We start from the raw sequence: 18,216 nt of genomic DNA, 5'->3' as shown, positions 1-18,216 counted from the left end.
TTCACCGAAACAAAGAAGGCACTTGTTCATCAGTGAATTATTAAAATGTTAATGCAGCCTTCCTTATTGTTTTTTTCAGAATCATAGCTTCTGTGGTGCGATGTGGCAAGCTTTATGTATGTGTCTGAGCGCTTATTTGGCTTTATAGGCAATTAAATACTCATTATAATGATTTAAATGGTTTATTAGTAAACATGCGATTAGTCAACTAATGCTTAAAATGAACAACTACTTGTCGACCAGAAAAATCATTAGTCGAGGGCAGCCCTAGTATACAATATACCAAAGCTAGAATGTAAAATCCAATATTCAAAGGAACCGTTTCATTTAAAAATTATAATAATTTAATTATATTAAATCAAAAGTTTAATCACTGAATTCTAACACTGAAATATTTGGCAACACTTTATTCCATTAGTCCACTTTGGGCATGTCAACTAGAAACAATTAGACTATTAGTAGGCTGTCTGCTTAACATCTTCTAACACTTTATTTTGATGGGTTCACAACATGCTGCATACTGCAAGTATATGTCAACTTAATTTACTAACCCTAAACCTACCCTAAAAGTCTACTCTGAAAGTTACTAGAGATGTAGTTGCAAATGAATGAGAATTAGTTGACATGAAGTTGACATGAGTTACTTGTAGTTACAATGATGACTAAAGTGGACATTAAATATTAAATGATTATTATTATTACCATAAAATTTAACTAATGAGATTTTAGTGAAATTGTGCCGCCCTTCAAATAAGCACAGCAAATATTGTGTGTGTGTGAAGGAATATTAAATGATAATTTTTATCATAAAGACACTAGTGTTTCCTCCCAAATTGTGAAGCCCTAATCTAACTAGTCAGTAGTTTTAAAGCTAAGGAGACACCTGACACACAAATTCAAGTGCTCAGACTGCTGACACATAGACCAACAATTACAAAAACAGGGCATGGAGGACTCACTCTATTCACTTCTTCACTTCTTATGAGGGAAGATGTGCAAGCACACACAATATCAGCACTGAAAGTCAGCATTGCGTTTCGTGTTATGCATGATAACCTCCGGAAAACAAATCAGCTGTTATACCGGTGAGAGAGCATGTGCTTCATGTCGAGACGTTCTTGATCTCCACCCAGTCTTACAAGACAGATGCACAAACAGATGTGTCTGAGCGCTGCCCCGCAGTGTCATCGGACATCTTTAGAGTTTGTTCAAAAACACACACACACACACAAACACACATATTCATGACACGCTAATCACAGCGCTGCGAGCCGACGGGGCCTATCTCTCTGACACAGCTCAGAGCCGCGGCATCACTCTTTAATATATTTTTAACCAGACACAGACACAGATGCCTTCAACACATCCAAAGAGATTTCAAGCTATATGAGATTATTTCTCATCTTCTCTTGCCTTAGACCCCTCTCACTTTCCTCGGTTCTCAAACTATCCCTCCCCCTTGTTCTTCCACCAGAGGGGGGATTGATGCTGTTAGGGTTCACAGAAAGGGCAGCCAGAACCAACAAACAGGCAGAAAGTTTTGGCCCGTCTCGCCTGAACATCTTAGTTTGAAGAAAGTTCGTTTTGGACTTGTCAGTGGTGCCGGAGCGTACGCTGAGATAAAAGAGTGTGCTGCATATTGAATCAGATAGCGCTTGCCAATGCAATAAGATCCAATAACTCCACATTCCCTATGGTGTCTGGGAATTATTAAGAGCGATGTATTTTGTTCATCTTTCTCCGACCCTGTAGGAGATTCATGTCCATGCAACTTTACAGCAGAAATTACATGTAAGAGTGTCTAGCATGTTAATCAGAGAACAGAAGTCTCCAGTAAGCATCTATCTGGGTCTCATCTTCTGTGTTGAATTTGTTTGAGACCTCTAGGTTGATTGATTTTTACAGATGACGGGAGCTAGCTAGAAAATTTAGCTCACCAGCTCCCCTGACACCATGTCCTAAACAAATGCTGCATAAAAAAACCCCAGAAACTTTCATGTTTGTTTTCATGTTGGCAATTTTGTATTTTCTTATTCAGATGTAACCACATTTTCACTTTCTGTAAAGTGTAATTGGAAATGAATCTGGTTATAGAACAACTAATTGCTCGAGTCTTTTTACATTAAGCATTAATAAGTGTTAAATATCTGGGTTTATTTGACCCAGAGTAGTTACACCTTCTTTCCAATGAGTCTCTGGTGTAATTAAATGCAAATTGTCATTTAAATGGCATTCATTTGGCAATAGAGGAAAAATTGCAATAGATAAAACATTTCACGAACACATTAAATATTAAAACAATGAAAGATAATTGAAAATTCTTTTTCATTATTTTATGCTTGCTTTCTTTATGGAAACCTAACTGAAGCATGTTAATACAGAAGCAAACTGAAGAAACATTTTTTAATCCTTTGGGAACAAAATTAGATAATGACCGTCATTAGTTAAATGTGAAAAATAAAATAAAATAAAATAGGCAAACACTACAAATCTATTTATAAGTTTGAGGTCACTTAGTTTTATTTTTTGGTCACCAAGGTTGCATTTATTTAATAAAAAATGTTTAATATATTTTAAAATGAAATTTAATCCTGTGTTTTCCGGATTACTCCAGTCCTCAGTGTCACATGATTCTTCATTCACTCATTCTGATTTGTTAATCTAATGATAAAGAGACATTTGTGTGTTTTTATTTATATGTACATAATAAATATACACACACTATACACTTGTCACTGTGTGCTGCGGGAAGGAACGCACGGATAATAATCCACAGAGAGGTAAGCTTACAAGCAGGGTAGCAACCGCATAGAAACATCGACAAACAATACCGGACAACTTACAATGAACAGAAATCAACTTATAAAAGTGGAGACAATGACTCAATTGAATGAGACACACCTGAACATTTGAACTGATTAACACAAGACAGAAGCTAGGTCACACATGCACAGAGAGCACATGGGGAATGAAAACACAACACAACCACAGTCCAGGGGCATGACAACTTTTATATTAAGTAAACTAAAACCTTTGGGATTTTGGATGCCACAGCAGCCACAGCACTAATAAAAAATAATATTATAATGTGTGTACGCTTATTAGTCATTATAAATGTCTTCACGGTCACGTTTGATTGATGAAATACATCCTTAAAAGTATCAAGTATCTTACAAACCCTTACTGAACTTTCCAACTATATCATATGCATAAAAACAAGGAAAACTAAAATCACACCTGCATACATAAATTCATTAAATGTGGTAAACAATCTATCTTGGAAAAGCCTCTGTACAGTATGGTTTCTGTTCTGATCACTAAACACACATTAATCACTAAGTGCCTACGAGAGACAGCAAAAATAATTCACAAAAGACTTACATTTACAACACAGGAGAAAAGGAAATAATCCTGCCTTGTACTCCAGTCATCTCTGCTAAAGATCAGCAATCTGTCTTATTGTAGTCTTCATTGCTGTAGTTACTGAGTTACTGTAGTTCCATGATGGATGCCAGAAGACCGGCAAAGCAAAGTGCTGTGTCTTTTTAAACACATTTTACCTGACAGGACTCACTGCAGTTACTTCGTTGACCTGTTTAGCGTTCAGTCGTGCAGATTCAGAGACAACTGCTGTTTTCCAGCCTGGGGAAGTGCGTTCATTCACTCATTCCTTTGAGCGTTAGCTGCTGATCTTTGCTGGCACTTTCCTGTTGCTCTCCATCGGAAACAAACGGCAGGCATGTGTAGGCTGACATATACAACAATAACGAGAGTTCATAGTCTTCCCGCAGGGAATTTGGGGCTTATTGTTGCTTGCGGCAGCCTGTTTGATACTCGTCCATATTCTTTCTCTCTTTTTGGGTGCGACTGAACTGGGCTGTGGGGAATATTGCACCGTCTGGATCAATGGAGGACTTTCTCCCTGCAAGCTGTCATTGTGCTTGTGCAGCTCCAAGACTGATGCTTCTCTGTGGCTAATATTTTAGGAATAGAGCATAGATAGAAGCAGACGATGGATCATAAGTCACAATGTAAACTGGAAGAAGATAAAATGACCACTCTCAGAATAACACACTGTTTTATGGCAGCGATGTGTTACATCTGAAGTGCTTCAGCCCTGTCAGAGGACACAACCAAGCATGCATATTAATTTGATTGAAACTTCCGCCAATACCGAAGAGCGTATCCTGACGGTATTTAGTTCTATTTCTAGTGTTCAATAAAAAAAAGCATCCAGTTAACTAAAATGCAGAGGATAAACAATGTTATGCTAATAAATGTAAATATTAATATTAATACCGTGATGAACAAAAAGGTTAAAATTTTCAATTGCTATACAGGTTTTAGCTGGTAAATCCATTTCATTCACTCACATTTGCTTAAAAGTGATTATTATTAACTTACTAGTTGTTGCTATGTTTATAATTCACCTGAATCACCAAGAAATGTTGTGGATGTTTTTTAACAAGTTTGAAATTTGACTTTGAAATACAGCATGCTATGAGAAAATGGTACTGCACAAAAAAAAAAAAACACTCCACCTTCTAAAACTTTGGAGTCAGTAAGTTTAAGTAAGTTAATATTTAGCAAGGACATGAACAGATCAAAGATAACTTGTATATTGTTAGAAAAGTACATTCTATTTAAAAAAAAAAAACAACTGATGTTCTTCTCAACATTCTATTTATCAAAACATCCTAAAATAAAAAGGAATATTATGCAGAAAACTTTTTACAACAATGATGGTAAAAAGTTTCAGACATCACAGAATTTTTTTTATTTTAGGCCTACAGTAAAATAAAAAACAATTAAATTGCAATATTTCACCATATAGCATTTTTTTGTGATGAAATAAATGCAGCCTTAGAGAGAAGCTTAGTGAGAGACTTCTTTCAAAAACATTAGAGAGAAAAAAAAAAAAATCTTACTGACCCCAAACATTGAACAGTAGCAATTCAGTGTGAAACCACATCAATTTAACATGCCCGCCAGAAACCAGCACAAAATAAACCAGCCCTGCTAATGACCATCTACACAGGAAACAACACCCTGCAGAGAAACCCAGTGTTTACTTTAGCACCCCAAACTGTGCTAATAAATTGAGTCTTTTTGAAACGCCAGAGCCATTTCCTAGTCTTCGGCATTCCCTATTATCCTAAGCAGGCTGATTAAAGACTCCGAAACTCCCGGGTGAAGGCAAACACATCAATGGCTGATCACATGAATGACAGCCAACAATACTGGGATAAACATTTTTGTGAGTGAGTGAGTGAGTGAGTGAGTGAGTGAGTGAGGGAGAGGTGGAAAATATAATATTGTGCTTAAAGCCTTATATTACCTCACCACTACCTGTGATGTATAAAAAGTGTACATTATAAAAGTGTCTTCTTCCTATCTAAAACATGTAAGGACATATTTACAGCCTCAAGATGAAATTTGGCCAAACCGGCCAGCAGAAGCCTAGTGAAATACACAGCCGTCAAGCCCTGACTTCATTAGCATGGATGTGAGGTTCGTGACACTCCACAACTCGCACACACTTGCTAGCATGCACGCTATTTATAAATAAACAGCGTCGGGCGACAGTTGACAATGGAAGCCCTTGAAGTGTGCAGACGAGAGGGATAGCTTTAAACGGCCATGATGTAGCTGCTCATGTATGAAACCATGCTAATGTAATTCATTCTACCTGGTGATCTCCCTCTGAACGACGCTCCACTACCTAAACTTATGAATATTTCATGAAAGTCACTCACAAAACCACATCTTCAGAATCACAGATTAATACTCAAGGGGATCACTAGCTGGGGGAGGGCAGTGGCATGTGAGCGTGTTTGTGCGAGTGTGGAAGGCACATATACAGCATTTTTTGGAGCTTCTCTGGATAGTATTTTAATAAACAACATTGGATCTCATTGGAAAAATGCCTATGCCTACATTTTTACAAAACCCCAAAAACAAACCTATAAATGTAGTTCACAGCAGTTTCCAGTTGAAATGATCACTATGGTCAGGTGTACACCATCTTTCATTCCTTTTCAAGCTAATCGGGGCTACACATCTATTAAAAAAAAAAGACTTATTATGCACAGTTTGCATCAAAACACTTTTACCATAGCCATAATTTGTAATCTAATACATTTTTATATTTGCATCATATAACCAGTTCCATATTTGTGGCTTTTCAGATGTAGTAAACTTGCTCTGCAGCTCACCTGGTTGCCTGCTTAAAAATAACAATCCATAGACATCTTCAAGAAAAACTACTTCACTTAAAATCATCAGAGCTAGCTACCACTTTTAACCGCATTTTAGCTGCCTTGAGGATTCACACTGAAACTTTTCATAATAATTCAAATAAATACACTCAGGCTAAATCAGACCGGCTTCCGTAGCTAAGTGTTGACAAGCTGTGTCACTAGCGAGCGACTCAGGGAACGTGTAAGCGCTAACGCCGGCTAATTAGCAGGAACGGACAAGTGAGGCAAATAATTCAAGGTCGACGCAACGAGCAAAAAGAGACTGCATGTCATTTACACTGTCCACCCTCCCTCTTGAGACCTGCTAAATAAATAACAGCTATGAAGTGCTGACAAGATGAGAGGAAAAAGAAGACGCGATCCTCAATACTCTCATTAAAAAACAGGAGCATAAAATGTAGCGTGCCAGATGGACATTCATTTTTTTTAGCACGCCCATGTCAGTCATGAAGATAGAAAGATCACACGCACACACATTTAAAAAAAGAATGAGGCACAGGTGCAGCTTCGGTCAAACAGAGAGTTTTGCTAATTACAGATGTAATGTTGGCTGTAATTCAGAGTAATGCTCATTAAAAGCAGACTTTATTTTTAGCCTTAGCATCACCACATGTCAACACGCTAATCAGTGCGTTTCATGCACGACTTCACGGAATTCGTTTCTCCTAACTGCTCGGGAAAGAAGAAACAAACGTTTAACATAAGAATGCGAAAGCGATTCTATTGCTCTCGCTATTTTGTGAGCGTAGGCTTGGTACTGTATTTCTGAGTATGAGTCAGATGGATAAAAAAACACTCAAGATAGCATTGTTGAGAAAATAACAATGAATAACTTTTGTGTAGTATCACAGAGCTGCTGTCTATGACTGTGATCTTACACAAGATTTGACGCACATAATCCAGGACAGGAACTAAGTCAGCTGTTATGAAAATCATGTAGATGCCCTTATACAAGATCAGAGGTCACTTGTGTGAGAGTATAGTGTGCAATTCCCAATTAAGGCTTCACTGATCTCTCATTGAATGTCCTGATTCCCTATACTTCACCTATCCATCTGTCTATCTGTGACCCTCTATGACTGAAATCCGAAAACAAGGTGAGTTGCCTCACATGAAGTCTACACAAAAACTGCACAACCTCACGTGTGACTCCTTCAGCGAATTATAGATAGGCAGCAGAGGAGAGTCAACTCTTAGTTGAGTTCAGTAATGTTTGATGTTGGCATGTTGCTAAGTTAACATTATAATATTCAAAATACACAGCACACCAGTCTTTTTTTTAGCTAAATGATACATTATTTCTAAATCAAATTTATATCTAAACTTAATTGTACTGAATGTGCACTTTACTTGTACTTGCTAATAATACAGTATTACTGAAAAAAAAGACCACTTAGGTGTACTTAAAGAGAGCACGGTTTAACAAAAGTGCATTTTCATAACTTTTAATAATGCTTTAAATAAGTACACATTTTGTTTATAGTATAATGCACAATTCAAAAATGGGAAAAAATTCAAATCAATGCAGAAAATTATTTTATATTAACGGTACATTGGGTCATATTTTTAGAGAGTATTTTTACATACTAAATTGCAACCTAATCATTACAAATGTTATAAATATATTCAAATAAATAGCATGTATTACAATAGTAGTTTCAACAGAAATTGCATTAATGCATATCTTGGGTTATCATAAATGCTTGCCAGTATGATTGAAAGTATACTACAACTGTGTTCTTAATGCAATAAAATTACATAAAAATATTACTTTAAGTCCTAAAGCCAAAAGCACAATGCTCAGCAAACTGTATTGAATATAAATTTTAACAAATACATTTATATTTAAATGCCATTAACATGCATCTCTGAAAGTGTCTGAAAACATTAAATTTAGTTTGCCTTCAGTGTATTTTTACACCTCTGTTATTATGTAATAAGTACTTTTTAAAAGTATGCTAAAATGTGGGTCCATTTTTCTGCCTTTCTACCATTTGATTATTGTGACCTCAACTATACAATAAAAAAACAAAGTAAAAAAAAAATTGCTTTTTAAAATAATAGCATGCAGTGACGAATAGAAGACAGAGAAATTGCAATACACCAATATACTAATCTGCTCCCTTGCTATTATAGCAGTGAGATTAAACTTCTGTGATGGGATTAGAAGGGGTCCTCGCATTCATTGCCGAGATGAAGAAATATGGAATACCAGGAATATTATTTCTCAAATCTGATCAGTTAAGACCTGAGGGATCTCCGCCTGAATCATTTATACAGTAGCTGACAGCACAAAGAAGCCATGAACACACAGCTCTTGTCTGTGGACATATTGTATAATAACAATGTTTTCATCCTGCTGTCATAAACACAGGTGGCTTTATGTAATCTAGACAAAGAATGTTGAGGAGGAGGATTATTCTGTAAGGGAGAATGATGCAATAAAGACATCCGCCAATGAATCAGCCTGGAGGAAAGTTTTATTTCTCAGTGGTTGATCTTTTATAGCTCAGGAGAATATGTGGAGTTCTCGGTTCTGATTTAAGCATCATTTTTTTCTTAGATGTTTCTCTCAAGATTCCTTAGGAGCAGGGGAGTGGGGAAGACACTTTATAAGCCTCATCAGCTTGACTCATGAATATTAATAGGGTAACATAGAGGTTTTGAAACCACGTTTGAAATCTAGAGATAATTTCCAGGGTCCTTTATCAGGAAAAAAATCTGGAGCAAAATCCTACATTTGCTCTTCATTTACTCATATTACTTTCTAGCAGAAACAACTGAGATACGACAACTGAGATCTCTTTCAAGTTTTTTTTTTTTCCTATGAGGTAATTCACGTGGATGTCAGATATGGATTTGAGTTGGAATCATCTCCGTATCTTTTTGTCTTCAAGACAAAGAGCGCAAAGAATCTTGTGCTTCGTTCATGTACATCGATTCTCTGATATCAAAGGCTGACTAAGTTTGGCTCCAATCCATTATAGATTTGCATCCCTGTAGTTTTGCGTCTCCTCCAGTAGGTGTTCATGGTAAACTCTGGTTTGAGGAGATTAGGGAAGCAGGTGTAACTAATTCTCCCCAATATCCCCACTGAGCCTCACGTTCCTAGACTCACCTTTTCAAAATCCCCACTTCCTGTCTACTGTTCCTCCTCACTGAACCTTCATCTCGGCATTGACACCTCCAGGCACGGCCCGCTCTCTTCCTGCCAACAGTTCAGAAAACTGCTTTCATAAACAATAGTTCAGTTACTGTATAATAAGAGTGACAACCAAACTGACTCCCATTAAATTTTCAGGATTTAGCAGAGTGCATCTGCTAAATGATTAAATATACTACAAAAAAAAATGTTGATCGAAACAGCATTTCAATTTTAAACACTGCATTCCCAAACCTTCTTACTGCAAGACAATGTTTGTCATCATAACTGGCAACATGGCTGTTTACTTCTGGGCTTACTACTTGCTACCTGTCTCCCACAGCATGTCCACTCAACCTAAAAGGAGAAAAAGAGTAGGAGAAAACGGAAGGTGGTGAGGAGTGTTCAAAAGGGAAAATGCACTGACAAAGAAAGGGGTCTCATTTTCAAGTCTCAGCTTTCATCATGTCATAATTGCGCCTGAAATCAGCATGCATTCAAGGCAAACGGCCCAGCGTTTCCCCCTCATTCTTCTTTCTTTAGCTTCTTCTCCTTAACTTACTCTCTCCTTTTCCCTTTTGCACATGAAAAGGATAAATGCAACTTCCAGATCATGAATATTTAAGATCAAGCATGTTCATTTGCGAGTCTTTGAAGAAATGTTTTCTCAGTCTTTTTATCCAATCCATACCTTCAACTTTGACCTTTCTGTTTATCATTTGCCAAGACTTTAAGTTTTTTTTTTTATTGTGCCCCCTCAAACCTTTTATGCAAGTACAGTTTATCTTTATTTACAAAAGTTCAATCAAAAGCTGTTGTGCTGACATATACACACACATACATACACACATATACACACATATACAAAGATATGCAAAAGGCCTTAGAAGATCCTTCTTCTGTTGGGGCTTATAGATGGTAGTCTTCTTTTGATGTTTTCAAAGATTCACCATGTAGTTCATGTTTCACCTTGAGATTAGAGTAAACTAGTCTAGCTGTTTGCAGAAAAAAAAGAGAGCACATTTTGTAAAGAACTTACAGAATGACATAATTGATTTGGAGGTTTCAGGACTCCCTCATCATATCGGTTAATAATGGAATGTGGAGAAAAAAAATGAAAAGTATCAATTCCCAGCTCATCCCGCCACAGCTCATTCCAGAATCTGGACACGGCTGATACTGTACTGTATGTCCGCATTAAAGACAAAAGCCGTTTCCCTCATGACAAACACTTTATTGTCCAGTCACTGAAAGTGCAACTGAAGCAGATCTTTTTTCACTCCTGTTAAACAGCAACTGCTGAGATAACAGAAAGATGACAAAGGAAAACGAAAATCTATGGAAATTCGGACGATCGGTCAGATGCTGTACGCTTTTCTTTCCTTATAGTCTGGCTGAGTCATTGCGATCATACGCAATTTGTCTAACTTTCTGCTGGGAAACTTCTCCTGAGGGAACTTTATGGGCCGAGAATGAAAAATCGTCAGCTGCCCTCCCCAGCCGATTTTCTATCTTTTCCCCCCCACGCAGAGTTTATTTAAAACTCAGGTGGGGGTTGCAGCACTCCAGAAAAGAGAGAGGTGCTGTAGGCTCTTTAACAGCCAACATTATCTGAGAGTGCATCACCACTGAAGAGAAGATACGGTCTAAACACCAGCTAAATACGGTCTAGACTACCTATATTTCACATCCTTTTCTACAAGTTTTTATTTCCAATACATACTATCAGAATAATAATTCCAGTCTAAACTAAAATGTGCACTGAAATGCATAAAAAAGTATGGTATTCAGTACAAAGATGCTCGGTTAAAAAAAATGGTATTGATGGAAGGATTCCAAGTAAGAATTGAAAAGAAGCCCTCTATTTCTCGCACTAAACTTTTTCTATTGCATTTGTGTACTTGCATAGAATGTGTTTTTGGCCATAATTTGTTTACAGGACAGGAAGTTGCATTGAACTAAAAGCTAAATTAAGCAACCCACAGACGGACTCTATTGCGTGCCGTTCCTCGTGTGGTCTCAATGAGAGGACCATCTTCTGAAACCTGCTGAAGGACTGCATGTGGGCCGCGCACTAAGAAAAATGTTTGCAGGATGAAGGGCTGAGAAGAAATGAAAGAAAATGATTGCATGTGTTTTTCTATCCCAACAGCCAATCCAACGTTATATCCCAGAGAGAGTAGCACAGGAAGGGCTTTCAGACAGAAGGGGCTCATCAGCGCCCGCACTCTCCCGTACTCTTACGCAGCTCCAGTCTGACACTTCTCCTCGGGGTGGAAGATGAAAAGAATTTTTAAACACAAGTGTGATGGATCACTCATGCATATTTCATGCTGTAAAGCACACGCTGTTATCACAAAGCAGATTAATTGGACATTTACTTGAACACTAATCGATTTAGACAAGATATATCTATATTATTTCCTGTCTTTATTCTGCCACCCGTATCAACTTTTCCAGCTGTTTGAAATGGTAAAATCTAACTTCCACTAAGACAAAAATATATGTCAAGGTACAAACTAGCATCTGAAAATAAAAAATAAATTATAAAAATATGAATAAATCCAGTATAACATAAAAAAAAAAAAGTAGCACTTTTTCATAGCTTGTTCTTTCATTTAGGTGTGTTAATCTGATCGATCTTTTTTTGTACAAGACCATCTGCAAGCATACAAACATTTTGGCTCAAAGGCCTTCTTCAGTGTGTTGAGTGCAGATCATGGTCTTGTACAAAACAGATTTAGTTATGTCCCCATTTCCTCTTGGATAAAAAAAAAAAATTTTGGTAATTATTAATATTATAATTTTAACTCCAATTAATTAAATGTTAATTCAGCAGATGAGGTTAACTGATAACATTGTATAATTTTAATAGCTGGGTACAGTCAAGAAGGTCAAGACATTGCTAGGTTAATTGTAGTAGGTAAAATATTTTAGATAACAGTTAATCTAGTAATTCTCATAAAAATATATAAACTTCTAATGCCTTAAAAAGCACGACTGAACACAAAAGTGTGCCATGCTCATGGAGAGCGCCCTAGATTACTTCCTGTCTTTACTCTGTTAACCTGCACCCTGGTGGTTCTTCAGTAAATCCTACATTTGAGGTTCCCCATGCTCTCGTTTGCTCTTTTTCTCAACACACACACACACACACACACACATACTATTTGTTAAATCCAACCATTTCAAGGTTGCGGCTGCTTTTGACACCCCACTACGCGTGTGTGCTTGAGGGAATTTGAGCGTTCCTTTGGGTTTAAGCTCAATCTGAGAGCGTATATCAAAGTGTAAAGGGAGAGAGAAAGCAGGAGACACAGAGAGAGGAGGAAGAAGATTAGTTACCCTCATGCCGTTTCAGACCTGTATGACTTCCTTTCTTCTTTTGTGGTTTTCTGCATAAAGCAACTCGGTAAAGTCCAGTGCTGTTTTGGACCCCATTGACTTTTACTGCTTTTGCAGTTTGCGAAAAAAAAAAAGAAAGAAAGAAAGAAAGAAAGCCCTACAGGTTTGGAACAACATAAGGTGAGTAAATGATGACAGAATTTTCATTTTTGTGTTATTTCTTTAACGGCACACCAGCTTTCATCTTCTCTCTTTCCATCGGTTTTTCTCCTTCACAGCTCTCAAACACGCCACGCGGTTTTCAACAAACGCAAATGAGGCTAGCAGCTTCAAGCATTGTTTCTCTCTTAAAGTTTGCTCGGCGAAAAACAACATGGTCGGCCTCCTGCGATTGGCTGGGGGAATGATGAGGAGCATTTGTGCAGAAAACACGCAGTTTGCAGCCTGGCACTAATGCAAGGCAGGAAATGAATAGGTCTGATAACCCTCCCCTCACCCACACTGTATTACAATGATTTCTCCTCTGTGCCAGACTGCGATACTGTAATAATCCTGTGCATATTTGATAAGCAAGCCCACGTCCCCCCCCCTTCCCATTATCTCGTCCCTCACCACACCTCATTTCACTTTTCACTCATTAATTCAGCCTCACACTGTGGAAACAGGTGAATGAAGCGCAAAGAATGACTCCGTTTCGTCTCTGTCTGTCGCGGTGTCTCGGTTAATTTTTCTTTCCTCTACATTTTTTTGTTTCTCTGTCAGACTCTCTGCTGGATGTTTTGAACTTCTGCTAAATATAATCTATAAATATGCGATTAGCGCGGGTGATAAAAAATATCAGCAAATTAGCTCGCGGTGATATGAGGAGCAGCGACCCAACGGATACATTTGGACACTTAAAGGAATGGTTCACGCAAAAAAACGGATGTTCTGTCATTATTTACTCACCCTTATGTTGTTTTAAACGTGTAGGGCAATGCGGTATTCTGTGAAACAAAAAAGGTATCCTCGTTAGATGAATCATTACAATCATTCATTATTATAATACCGTTTCCATAAAATTATCAGTCTATAGATTAAAAAAAAAAGAACAATGTTCACATATTTTGAAGCCACATAAATAACCTATGATAAAGTATGGTGCTTGAGAACCAATGGTGTTTGATGCTGCTGCTGTTTTCCTTTAAACCGCATTCAGTGATATTCATAATTTAAGCTAAAATCATGGATAACGCTGCAGTAATAATTAAAACATAAAACCATTTAAACTTGCACAAAGGCGGCAATCACAAAAATGCCTTTTGTAATTTGTACCTAATGTATCTGATTAACAATACAGTAAAAGCAGCATTATTTTAAAATATTATAACAATTCAAAATAACTGTCAAACTCTGTTAACATCTTTAAAAGTTTTGATTTCAAACTTTTTAATTATATAATGCAACAAAATTGAGACAAAAAGCCGGATTCTTTTTGTGGCCACCTTATACTGTAGGAGAAGTGATTGGTGGCTAATTTCTTTCATCCTGTCTCATTTGGCCAGGTTGAGCTAATGAAGCGTGTGTCAGACCATCACAGAGAGTGTGTTGACCGAGGATAAATGAGGGCGGCAAATGATAAACAGTAATTCTACGCAAGCGCATGACAGCTTCTATAATGCATAATACATGATTGTATATGCATTCTTATGAATTATAAAACATCTTTCAGCGCATGTACCGTAAATCAAAGAAAAAAGGCCCGTCTTGGCAACCTTCACCCAGTCCCAGAGGTGGTGCGCTGGAGCGGATAAAATGGTTAGCATAATGTTCTAGGTTCATACTTTGCATGTGCCAATCCACAAGCCACTGTATATTGAAACAAGACAAACTTCCTACATAAAAAAGGAAAAAAACATCAGATACATGTAATGATGATGTTAACAAGATTCTGGGCGTCTGTCCTGTATGTGACTCCGACAAACTTTTCTGTCTGTGCAGTTATGTCTACAGAATGGATAGAGAGAGAGATATGAAGGGTATTCGGAGGTTGGACTGAGTAGAATGGAGCAGAGATGCTGTTAATGTTAGAATAAATTAATATTCGTGTGAGGTCATCTATAAAAGGGGAGTGTAGGTACCGTGAGAGACATCCTAATGGACCTTGTCAGAGAGAGAGAAGAGTGTATACATGCGTGTGCGAGCAAGAAAGAGCGCATTAGAGCCTAGAAAGTAAACACATTTCAATGTAAACACATTGAAAGGCTTCTTTCTTATCGGGGACTTTTCACCCATTTTCACATGCAGCGAAATTAAAAAGAATAGGGATCCGGATCAAATTCAAACTAGTTCTTCTGCACGTCTGTCTGTATATATATATATCTTCAATTTTCAGGTAAAGTTTTTTTCCAAGTCAACGTCAAAGTTTCCCTGTACTTTTCCATTCCATCCTTCTACAGTCAATATAACAAAAAACAAGAAAGGGAAACATAAAAGGTAAACATAAGAAAGCAAAAAAAAAAAGAGTGGCTATGACAGCCACTATAGACAGGAAAAAAGATTGAGAGAGAACATTCGCACTGCCAAATATCTACATTTTCCATACTCCTTCTGCCCAGCATAACACACTGTTAGATTACATCAGTCACACACTAGGACATTGGCAGGCCTATACATGCTTGCAATGAATGGATACACATGTACATATATTATTATCAATATCTGTTGAATATATTATCAGTTGATACAAAAGCATAGGACTAATTTTGTTGTGTTGCGGCATGTTTCCATTGCGTTGTGAATTGTGCCTGTTGCATTTTGCTAATTTAATTGCGTTGTGGCTGGTTTCTGTCAATGTCGTGGATTATTTTCGTCGCGTTGTGCACTACTGGGCCACCGTAGTTGACAACTGTTTTAGTGCTTAAAGTAATAGTTTAGCCAAAAATGTGCTGCTATTTAATCAACCATTTAATCAGGCTCTCATTCGGACGCCGCCAATTTACTGCAAAGCATCCACTGCTGAGCAATAGACATATGCCGGCATTGTTATCGTGGGCATGTCATAATACCAAATATGCTTAATTATTAAAAACATTTGAACATATTGAATGCATTGTACGAACGCTTTCGCATTACCTGGTTCAGGTGCGTCGCGCGAGTCTTGAAAAGTAAAGCCGTCGCGTATCGATCGCCCCACGTGACTGGCTGCAGTATAGGTCATAAACCCCGCCCTCTCCACGTAACCTAATGCGACGTGGGCCCACAAAACAGTAGACGTGAGACAAACGAAATAATTAAATTACACTTTAAATATTTTTTTACAAACACAGTTTCCGTAATTTTATGTAGTTCGTCTCGTGCTGATGTATGTTTAATTGTTCTTATTTTTTTTCTAAAAAGCGTGGCGGAACACGTGAGAGACGCGCTGAATGAAAGCGCACATTCACTCCCTGACAGCAGAGGGCGCCGCTCTTACTCCGTGTCTTATTTTTACAACAGCGCTCAATAACTTCTGTAGCAAATGTAGCTTTTGTTCATAGATAATGTAAATACATTAAGGTTAACTAATGATGTCTCACTGTAAAGTGATACCTATTGGTCTTTTATTTATTTTGCACTTTAATATATGTAAAATTTGTAACTTTTGTTAATATTTTGTGCATTGCTTCATTGTATATATTGTTATAAGAAAAAAAAGGTATTAAACCTGTTATGCTCAGCACTTTTTTACCACTAAATTTCAACATCGTGATAACACCGTATACCGTGATGAAAGCAATAAATCGAAACATGAAAATTTGATACCGGCACTTGCCTACTGAGCAAATGATGTAACGCTGTAAAGCAAGTAAATGAGCAAGTAAATGTAAGTTTCTACAAATCTTTTCCAAAAAAGAAGTCATCTACATGTTGAATGGCCTGAGGATGAGTGAATTATATTTTGTTACAAACATCTTTACTTTCGTTATTGATCAATTTAATGCACCCTTGCTGCAGAAAACAAAAAATCTTACTATGCTTTAAATGTACATTAATACTATAACATTTTTTGTATCGATACATTTTAAATATATATATTTATATTTTATATAAACATTAAAAGGTACATCTGTTGTATCCACAGCTTCATGTACCTAGCTAACGACACATTATTATCCAACTAATATATGAAACAACCACTTCAATGAATTTAAAGATTCCTGTTGGTATCTAATTGTACAAATTATACTCAATTAATCTGAGGTAGATTAAGCAAGAGTATAAAACAAGACAGACAATTACGTTACCATGTAGATTTAGACGGTGTAATAAAAACACCCACACAGGTATGAAACGAATTATACACACCACACATTAAATGTGTGTGACTGCAGCCTGAAATTACACTTCTTTTTCCCAGCTGTCTGCTCTTTTATTTATTTATTTTTTTGCCTCAGATGCTGTGTGTGTGTGTGTGTGTGTGTGTGTGTGTGTGTGTGTGTGTGCGCGTGCGTGTATGTCCGACACAACAAGAGAAGGTGTCTTCCTGTTGCCGGGGGTGATAAATACAGGCCTAATTGAAAGGCTCTTTGATAGCTCTCTGTAGCCTGTTTAATTTCCACCTTCTCAATTAGTCTTGCCATTTGCCCGCCTGTCTTACAGGCAAACACCACAGAAACAGAAAAAAAGTGCAAGAGAGATGGAAAGGGAGAAGGAAGGGAAAGGAAAAGAGGCATTACAACATAATTGTATGTCATGTTTGACAAGTGTTACAGTGGAATGAGGTCACCTCAGGGGATGAAGAGCACACACTTAAGACCACACAACATTCAAGTGTATTATTAGAGTGCTAACAAAAACAAGTCTTTTCATTAGAGATTCACACTCTTTAAGCAAAGACTTTTGAGCCATGAACCAAATCGCAGCACTAGAAAATTAAGATTTAGAGCAAAAGAGCATATTGTATGCATATTGTATCTTTTTAAAAACGTGTCTCTACCTACATATTTGCAAATTTACAAAAATGTGCCTACGCATAAAATCCCCTGATGTTTCTAGCGCAAATGTACACTACTGAAAGTAACAGTATTTAATCATACATATAATTTACATTTAATAAACATATAAGGACCCCCAAAACTCATTTTCATGCTAAAGGATATTAAAAGAGATCATTTTACTTAAATCTCTGAATAACAATGTGGATATAACTCATAACTACATTCAGCTGCACTAAAACCGAAACACTTTTATCACACCACACACACACACCGATCTGTGTAAGATATAAGATGTGAGATGAGATGTTAGCCTACTGACACGTCCTGTTGTTCAGTCATACGTCTGATTCTTTTACGAAATTATACATCAGCAAAAGCCTTAATCACTGGTTGTGTGATTGAGCGCTAATTGCACGCTAAAGGGATCCAGCTCATCTGGAGAGACAGCTTCTCACTTCTTGATAAACTCCAGGCTCTGATGTAAGCAAGTTAGCAAGGAGCTAATTGATTT

At 37.2% G+C, this 18,216-nt stretch overlaps 1 long non-coding RNA gene across 1 annotated transcript; it reads right to left on the bottom strand.

Moving 5' to 3' along the window:
- Positions 1-2,751: 2,751 nt before the first annotated feature.
- Positions 2,752-15,899, bottom strand: LOC122324050. The gene is made up of 5 exons (XR_006247096.1): positions 15,862-15,899; positions 13,696-13,733; positions 9,658-9,759; positions 9,379-9,468; positions 2,752-3,974 (listed from the first exon to the last, which is right to left on the bottom strand). It is a non-coding gene; the product is annotated as an uncharacterized LOC122324050 (long non-coding RNA).
- Between the last annotated feature and the right edge of the window lie 2,317 nt (positions 15,900-18,216).

The sequence above is a fragment of the Puntigrus tetrazona genome, chromosome 19, assembly GCF_018831695.1.
Source record: "Puntigrus tetrazona isolate hp1 chromosome 19, ASM1883169v1, whole genome shotgun sequence".
NCBI lineage: Eukaryota > Metazoa > Chordata > Actinopteri > Cypriniformes > Cyprinidae > Puntigrus > Puntigrus tetrazona.
Note: the sequence above shows the minus strand (reverse complement) of the source record. Positions and strands in the feature narration are given on the sequence as shown.